Below are 10334 nucleotides of genomic sequence, written 5' to 3' on the forward strand. Positions count from 1 at the left end.
GATTAGTTGTATGTTTAACATATGAGATTTATAATAAGATAGTATAAATGTAATCCTCATATTATAAAAGATAACATATATTAAAAAAAATATTTTGAATACATAACTAGAAAAAAATCAAATTCATGCCATAAAATTCAAATATAAACTAAGGCTAGCTAGTGTAACATTTTTCTTAAGAGAATTGAAAAGGACAATGTCCGACTTATATTTTTTTGGATATTATAAGAATACAATGTTGTCATAAATTCTTAGAACATACTTCTGACTCACATATGAGAAATTTTACTAGTATGATAACTAATATTAGCTAGAACATAATGTATACTTACCAAATATAATCAATTAGTTATCCATAAAGAAAGCAACACATAGAATATACCATATACCGACCACACCTAAGAAAAGAAAACTTTTATAAGCTTCGTCATTCACCTTTGTTATTATCAAATGATAAATCTCGACCAATGAGACGCAACTGGCACTCATTGCAAGGATATTATGTGTACGGTCCCAGGCCCATATCAAAATGAAATTTATCCACACCCAACCTACAAAATAAAGTAATAGCGCAGTAAAAAATTTAATGCAACAAAATCACAGTATGAAAATCGACTACACCTACGACCAGTTAATTATCAGGTAGTAAAAAGTTCAGTTATAGAGAAAAATATACTGAAAGTTATTCGTATTTACCTACCAGCAACCAAGCCATCAGCTAACCTCATAAAGTATTGGGCGGTGGATCCCCAGCCCCAGGTCCTTTTTGTTTTGAATCCACACTCTGAAAAAGAAATAAAATTACACGTGGCTATAAATGGAGCAAATTCCTTTTTTTATATATAGATTTCTCTCTCATAGAAGCGTCGACGGAAACAAAATATATAAAAACAAACTTAATGGAGGATGGCGAATATCTTTTGAGCTATACTAACAAGAATAACACAATTAAGGAATCGCTTACAAAGAAATTATCGAGTCAGTAATAAATGATGAGAATCATCATGCACTGGATGATAATAGCGTCATACTAAATATGTTGTAAAAAGAGGTATTTCAAGCAGTAATCACCATGAAAAATTTCTTGTTACAACACGAGCAAAATATTTCATAGTTTGTGCATACATTACAAAAAAAAAAATAAGGACGTGATGCATTTTTGTTTAGGCGGAAGGATAAAATCAACTTGAAATGCATTTTTTTTTTTTGAAAAGAAATGACTTTTTATATGAAAACTTTTGATTGGTAGAAGTATTTCGCTTTATGTATATATATTTTTTGCACAAAACTTAGTAACTATTTATTTATATTTTCAAAGAGCTTTTAAGGACTCGAAAAAATTTATTCATTAGTGCATTTAGCAATGTCATTTATTTAGCCTCTTTTCCCAAGTCGGGACCAGAGAAAATTATTAATTAGACGAGGTTATTAAATTATCGAGCATTCATTTATCGAAGTTAGACCGTGGTAACAACAAAAAAGGTTAAGGAGAAAAAGAAGGGCTTCGATTGTAAAGTTATTTTTGGAATAGATTTATCAAGAAGAAATATGATAAAATTTGAAACGAAAATGAAATATTTGTTGTAATGAAATAAAGATTTGTATGTATATCTCAGTATGGTCCAACTATGCAATCTGTTAGAGCATCAGTCGGTCACAAGTTTTTGTATGTTAATCTTGTCGTCAAAGATGAACAAAACTATATCTTGATTTATAGTATATTAATTAAAGTCAGTCTCGGACTAGGATTAGAGGTAGTTGAGTATCAGAATTCACCAATTCACCCTTGAAGGTTGAAGACTGAAGAAAAATGAAGACATCTACGAGGATTTCATCAACAAAGGTACATGAAGACTCACTATCTTATTTACTCATTATTTCTGCCATTCTACTTACTGAAACAATATCGAATGACTTTAGTTCTATGATGAAATCGTAAATAAGAAATTTCGATTGTTTAAGCCTAGTACATGACAAATATCGAAATTTAAACTCAAGCAACGGATGTTCTATAGGAGTTATCGCATAATATGTTGAGGAAAACTTATTGTTTAATAAACCATAATTGCGTAAGAAGTTCTTAGGAGACACAAATTAGACTCACGCTCACAAACTTTTTTTGTGCGAACTGTGTGAATATACAGGATGATTAAGTCTCTTATTTTTCCATGTACACGAACTGATTTGATCATTACGCGAACTGTGTGATTTTGAGATGTTCCTCGAACTTTTTCTAACTCAGTACACGAATTGAGATTTCCAATTTGCGAGTTGTGTAGTTCTAAGAAGTTCATGAAATCCGAGATGAAAAATTTGTTCACAAACTATTTTCCAGTTCACCGAGCTGATTTTGATTTTGAGAATAATCGAACTCCAATATTTTTTCATTCGCGGGAAACTTAACCGTTGTTCTTCAACTAACTTTTTTTACACGGGGATTATATCGGCAGATATGTAGATGCACACTCTTATTTGTAACTCAAGGAAAACTTCTAGCATGCTTTCATGAATTAATCTATATGTACTGAGATTTTTAGTTTAATTGGTATCACAGTAATTATAAAATATAAAAGTCAGTTCACGATTTTAGCTTTGACTGTAAGCTACCTAGCCTTATTCGTCATTTTAAATAGAGGACTCAACGCAGACTAGAATCTCAATCCTGACATGATATGCCCTATTTGCGTTTGAGTCATCATATAAAAAACCTAGGTTTCTTAGAGAGACTATAATAGGTTACGACTTTTAAAGTCTTAATTAAGGGATTCGTGAAGCCCGTACAGAGTATCTTTTACCTGATAGTTCTTGATATCCGGAATTTTATTTTGATCACCATAGTTATTGTGTATTCTAAGGTATGTCCCTTCTGTTAGACGACCATTCAAGAACTACCGGTCGGATATAAGACTGATTTAAAACACTGGGGTACCAAAATACACCATCAACTTTTTCTTAGGAAATATGTATGGACAAACTTAAATACAATTCCGAGAGTTCAAATTAATGAATCTCAATCAAGGAATGATATTTAGAGTCGTATCTATTTCTCTCAGAATCAGAAAGTTTACAGAACCAAATCCGTGAACTTGATTTACGTGTGAGAGTTCTTGGACGATCTCAAAAATCAATATATGTGCCTAATTTGTCTCAATTCTATATATTGTTAGTACCTATTTTGTACTTATTTTGTGTATTTGTGTATTTGTAGGTATTTTTGGGAAATAAAGCTCGATTGACCAAAATGCGGAATTCCACTCATAAAAAGAAGTAAATGAAGAGATTTAATGGGCTAGGCCCAAAAGGAAACATGAAGAATATTGGGATAATTAATTGGATATGGGAGTGTGTTAAGCTTTCCACGGAGTGTGTAGAAGTGTGCCACAGCGTATGTAGAAGTATGGAGATCATTTGCAAGATATTAATAATTAGAACATATTTGGAGATATTTGTCTTAATGAAGAAAATAAAAAATATAAAGAAGAAAAACAAATTATGAAAAAAATTATTATTTATGGTTGGAATTAATAAAGAATAATATATTTTCCAAATAATTTTTCTTTTGATCGCATGTGGTTTATATTATTTGACGCGTGGCACATTCTTATTGAAGGATTTTGCATTGTCATGACATGTGGTGCATTCTCATTGGGCGATGATATGGTGGTGGGAAATAGAAAAAGAAAGTGGTTTCCTTTGAAAGTTATAAATATGTTGTGGATGCAAGGAAAAGGGGAGACTCGGTAGCCGGTGCGGAGCAACACTAGTTTTTAGAATTATTTTTCCTTTCTTTTGGTTTTTCTCATTGTAATAATGGATAGCTAAGTCTCTCCCCTGGGGTTGAAGATGAATCCAAATCTATTGCGTAAGAAATTCTAGTACTCTTTAAATAAATATTCTTTTGAGGTTTAAATTGTTTTAATAATTTCTCCTCATTTTAAGCTTTGTTCCTAAGTCATCTTGAATAGCCTTCGGCTATTGATGTTTTACAAGCGAAGGAGGTTATACTGTTTTGGTACAACATAAAGTTGTAATATTTTTTTTAATCGTTATATATTTCGACACATGAGATTGGGTTCGATATTGTCTTGTGTTACATTACGAATATTTTTAAAGATAATGATTGTTTTACACAATTGATTTGCTGGAATCCTAAACCCTAGTCCCTTTCTCTCTTCATCTTGTTACCATATTTTGCACATATTTTCCAATTTTTAATGTTTTATTTTATTAAGTCTAAAATCAAATATCTACAAGTTCGAGCATCGAATCTTTTATTTACCACTATAAAAATTACATCAAGTATCCAAGAATCAATCAAGTCGTATTCAAAAATCAAGGATGGATGTATCTACTTTGATTGATTAACGTACAACCTGTGATATTTTAATTATAAAGATAAACAATATATTGCGGAAAAATAAATAACACAGACACCTGAAATTTTGTTAACGAGGAAACTGCAAATGCATAAAAACCCCGGGACCTAGTCCAGATTGAACTTCAAACTGTAATAAGCCGCTAAAGACACTAGCCTACTACCAATTAACTTCAGACTGGAATTTAGTTGAGACCGAATTAAACCCTCACATCAACTCAGTTACAGTCGCGCTCCTAACGCCTCTTGAATCCCAGCAGGAAATGCGTAATTTTTAACACGCTAGAGTCTGTAGCGGTTTAATACAGTTTAGTGTTCAAGTCTGGACTAGGTCCCAGGGTTTTTTTGCATTTGTGGTTTCCTCGTTAACAAAAATTTTGGTGTTTGTGTTATTTCTTTTCCGCATTATATTGTTTATCTTTATAATTGAAGTATCACAGTGTTAGAGCATTGCTCGGTCAAACTCGCATGCGTTGTTATCTCAAGCATGTTTGTTAATGTTACTGATCAAAACTATAAGTCTTGATTTATAGTCTACTATAGCTAAGGTCTCGGACTAGGATAGAAAGTGTAGTTGAGCTCAAAAAGTCCATGGAAATCATCATACAAGACGAAGGAATACTCAAGGATCATGTGGATCTTCATCGACTAAAAGGTATGTGGAGACTTGAACTTATCTATCACTCAAAAGTATATTTATCTCATATCTTAAGACAAAAGTCGTTTTGCTATATAGACTTAGATTATACACATTTGCTATTTCGAGCCGAGTTTATCTCGCCTATCTATTTCTCGAAATATGTGTTGGTAAGCTTTCGCTTTAGCCAAGTTCATCTTTACCTAGTGACGGAAGTCATGACAAGTTTCAATCACTTTGAAAATTGCTTACTTTGATGAAAAATAGTTTGTGAATACCAATTATAGAATATAAAAGTCCTCTAAGAATGTTTCAAATGATTGAAATGGGAGTTTAGATAATATAACCATTGGAGGATATAAGCATTGTTGTGGAAACACATACATGTATAAGTCTTTATTCCTTGAACCGAAGTTTGCGAACTTTGTTGATCAAGAGAACTGGTATGGTGGCGTGAGCCAAGTCCGCGAACTCAGTCTGCGAACTCAGTCCGCAAATTGGCGGAAGTTCTCGACCCGAGAAATTCTGCAGGTGTTTGTGAACTCCGTCCGGGAACTTAAGTCCGCGAACCCAAAACGCGAACTTGAGTAGGTTATATCTAAAAACGATGTTTGTGAACTTATTATTATATAAACTAAGGAATGCAAATTGCAAACCGTGGCTATATAGTTCATGAACCAATTCGAGTGAATCAAATCGTTTTTGCTTCAATTGTGTCTTGTGTAGTTACATACGATTTCCTTGCAATTGAACAACTCTCTAACTAGTTCATTTGAGTCACTTGAACTAGTTATGGTGAAGAAGAATATGGTTGATATGAAAGTGATCATATGGCTAACCATTTGGTTGACTATTGTTGAACCAACAAATGTACAAGTTTGGGTACAGTTATACAAGCCTAGAAACGTGCATTTCATTTGTGTGTGACAAGCAAGTTTTCGATCTAACAGTTGAAAGATATTAGCTTGACTCTAATCACGTTTTCATCTAACGGTGAATATTGAATGCTTTGTTACCAAGCTAACATTGATTGCAAACCCTGATTTGAAAGACTATATAAGGGAGAACTCTAGCAACTGGGAAACCTAATCCCCACACCTTCTGTGTGATACTAGTTGTGCTAAGATAGAGTCGATTCTCCTTTAACCTTTGGTTTCTTCTTCTAAACCAGGTTAACGACTTAAAGACTCCATTGAGATTGTGAAGCCAGACCGATACTACTTTCTTGTAGTTGTGTGATCTGATCGTGTTGTTTCTATCGTACGAGTACAATTGTAATAATTGTCTTGAGATTGATATCTCTGAAAGGCAAGATATAAAAGAAATCACAAACACTTCGTCCCATCGTTAGTGATTCCGCAATATCTTTTTTCGCTGCGTCGATTAAGATTATTGTGAGTTGATTGATAATACTAGGCTGTTCTTCGGGAATATAAATCCGGTTTATTAATTGGTTCATGTTCACCTTGATTTATCAAAAGACGGAAAAAAACTTGTAGGTATATTCGTGGGAGACGGATTTATTTATTACCGTAGAATTTTCTGTGTGATACAGATTTTTTTATTAAAGTCTTCGACTTTGGGTCGTAGCAACTCTTAGTTGTGGGTGAGATCAGCTAACGGAATCAAGTACGTATCATCCTGCTAGGATCAGAGACGTAGGAGCATCATTGTACCTTGGATAAGTGTGAGATTGATTGGGGTTCAACTACAGTACAGAAGTTAATTTGGAGTAGGCTAGTGACTGTAGCGGCTTAATACAGTGTGTGTTTAATCTGGACTAGGTCCCGGGGTTTTACTGCATTTGCGGTTTCCTCGTTAACAAAATTCTGGTGTTTATGTTATTTCTTTTCCGCATTATATTTTGTTATATAATTGAAATATCACAGGTTGTGTGTTGTTCAATCAATTAGAATATCCGACCCTTTTGTTGTTGATTTAAATTGATTAACACTTGAATATTGGTCTTTGGTACCATCCAAGTTATTTCTCTAGTATTTGATAAAGGCTCACAGATATCTATTTGCTTGAGTATATATCAAATCGAAAGATAGAGATATAAACTCTTTGATATACTTTTTATCTAGATTGAGTCTGATTGTCTAGTTGATTTTCTAGAAAGTATATTGGAGTTTGTCCATACAAATTTCTAAGCGAAACATTGTGTGTGGTTGTTGTACCCCCACTTTTTCAATTGGTATCAGAGCGGGCAAACACATTTGAAAGACCTTACAAGTATGTGTTTGTGGCAATCTGAGTCTGAGGACGGAATCTCTGACATATACGCATACCAAGATGTCTTCTAAGCTTTTAAATATGCCAAATGTCTTGGGAATACCACAAAGGATTACTACTTAGCTGATTCTTCTGAATCCCGAGGTAAGAAGATTGTTCCATCTTGTGTCAACAATTATCTCTCCGATGAGACATTGGGCACTATGGCAAAATCTGAAATGAAGCTCACCAGAATTTCAAAAAATTCTACTGAGATCGTTGACTTTCTGGATCATGATCAGCTTATTGATGAATTTGAAAAGTCTCTTGATCGAGAACATGAACTCTATAGCATCATTGAGTCCTTCTCTAAGAATATTGAAAAAATTCTCCAAGAAACTACTCTACAGCGTGAAAAGATTAGTGTTCTTGAGGATATAGTTAAGGAAGACTCAATCAGAGAGAAACTTTTGATCGAGATGCATTCATCAGAGCTATACAGGCTTCGTGTGGAAAAAGAGAAACTAGAAGCATGTCTTACTCTAATCCATGAACAGTGCAGATCCTTGGAAAAGGAAAACTCTGTCTTAAGGAGAAATTCTTCTGTACAAACTAATTCTCATGGATTGCAGTACATGAAGGATCTTCCAGAAGAAGGTTGTGTCAAGAAAGGTTTACATAACTTGCAATCTTCTCATATGGCTATGAAGTTAAAACAGGTGACGTCTATTGCTTCTCCTCCACGAACCTGTACATTATGTGGGAAAAAGAATCACTATGCTATCCATTGTTTTGCCAGAAGGAAACAAATTTCTAAACTTCATAATTTTCTTCTCTCCACCGTCAATGGAACAAATAGTCGATCGACTACTGCAGTGAATCGCATGCCCACATAAAACCAGAAACCTTATAAATATGATCTCTTTCCTAGAAATCATCACAGGGTTCAAATGCATTCTAGTGGTATAAATTCTTGTGGTGCTGATAAAAGCATTCACTGTGTTTATAAGACTGTTTCTGGTAAATCTAAATCTATAAAATGGATCCCTCTCTATCTTGATCCTCTTGAACCAGTTGCAAGAGGTCCTAGATTTAGTCCTCAGAGAAATCCTTCTGAAGGATATGTTAAACAAGCTGTGTCTTACCCTTCTGGGATGAGTGTCAACCGAAGTAACGCAAAGAACACAAAGATCAAGCTTTTAGATGATATGTACAACTCCTTTCTCAATAATCATAGTGGGAATATTTCTCACTCTATCACCTGATTTCAGGTACTCCTTTTACTTGTGTCTAGATTGAGAGATGCAAGGATAATTGTTGGGAAATGCTCAAGTAAGTATGTTTTACACTATTTGTTTTCTTTGTGTTTCTGCACCACCGGTCCACGAACGTTCGCGTCTTCTTGTGGGTTCATAGGGTTTCCAAAAACAAGAGTTTCCTTCTCCTGTTTACATATACATATATATTTCTCTATATTGTGTCTCTCCATCCCTAACAAAAATTATGGAGAACTCTGCATCTCAAGAGATTGTGCATCTTGATATGGAGGAAGACGCTCAAGGACGTAAGACAATTCAAGAGCTGGTTCTAAAGAAGATGCTTGAAAGAAAGGATCACAACTCCTGGATTGATGATTCTGTCAAGGATTTATCTCGTTTTCAGAACGATTCAAAGGTCGAGTTTGCTAATCTTCAATTTCAAATAAACCAACTCCTAGATGGTCAGGCCAGAATCCTTGCTAATCAGAATATTCTGATACGGAATCAAAAGAAGCCCATCATGGATTGTGTCAAAGCTAGACAACTTGCTAGGGTTGTTGATCGTAAAGTTGGTATTCTAACTCACGAACATGGTGTATCTACGGTTAATAGAGTAAAGGAAATCAGTGACACCTTCTTTGATGGATTCATTGAAAGATATGAGGTTCTCAATGAACTCTGATTTTTCATTTAGTTTGCCTAGTTTATCTTCTATTTTCTTGTTTTTGTTAGAAGAATAACTAGAGTTTGGAATAGCCATTATTGTGATTATACATAGCTATGTCCAACGTTTCCATCTTCATGTTTTCAGATTTATTGATTTAAATTCTAAATTTGTTTAGAAGATGATTTTTGCAGTATTAATCTTTATGGTTTTATATATTGCAATATTGTTACGGGATATGTGTGTTTGCGTCCGTGAACTATGATTGTCCCATACCTTGTCAAACATAAAGTCTTTCGTATGTCGATATGCATGTATTGATAAAAGAATGAATAGACTTTTGACAAATACAAAAGTTAAGCCTATTATGTCAATTATTGATGAAAGATAGGTTAAAATCTTTTGTTTGCAAGTATTATGTCTATTGAATGTCGTTATGCGAATAATGATGGAAAATAAAATGAATCCTTGTGTATTCCGCAATATTGATCTTCCCTGATCCATATTTTATGTATTACTGTGAGGCTCCGTAAAGTGTCTTATGTTAAGCACTAAACTACCAAGTTGATTATTCTTATGATTAGCTTAGTTGTTTTTCCGCAAGATACTTTATGTCGAGCATATTCAACTAAATTAATCATCTTGTTTGGTTATTTAGTTGTTGCTCCGGAATTTTCTTATGATGAACATGACCAATTAAATTGATTACTTTTGTGATTAGTTTGGTTGTGTATTTCAATTAGATTAATTATGGTTCCTCTTGTGATTAATCTAATTGTATATTTTTTGAGTCTCCATAAGTTCACTTATGTTGAGCATTTCTGGTTAAAATAATCATGAATCTCTTGTGATTAATTTAATTGAGATTTTTGGTTTCAATTTCATACTTGTACGTGATTTGTTGTGTCCAAAGAAATCCTTCTTTTCTTTCAAAATTAAGGTCGCTCTTGTAGTTCTTTCGGGAATGACATTTTATGGGGGAGAGTTCTTAATTGAACTTGTGCTTAATTGCCAAATCTTTGTAGGGAGTGCGGTTGTGGAATATTTTAGGGGTTATCTTGTATCTTTATAAACTCCTTGATGAATGCATTTATCTTCGTCTTTATGATTGCATCTAAATAAGTTGATATGTGTTTTTTTCTTTTGGTCATGAAATGTCTCTTTCGGAAATTTCATTAGGATCCC

This window comes from Papaver somniferum, chromosome 9, assembly GCF_003573695.1.
Source record: "Papaver somniferum cultivar HN1 chromosome 9, ASM357369v1, whole genome shotgun sequence".
Classification (NCBI taxonomy): Eukaryota; Viridiplantae; Streptophyta; class Magnoliopsida; order Ranunculales; family Papaveraceae; genus Papaver; species Papaver somniferum.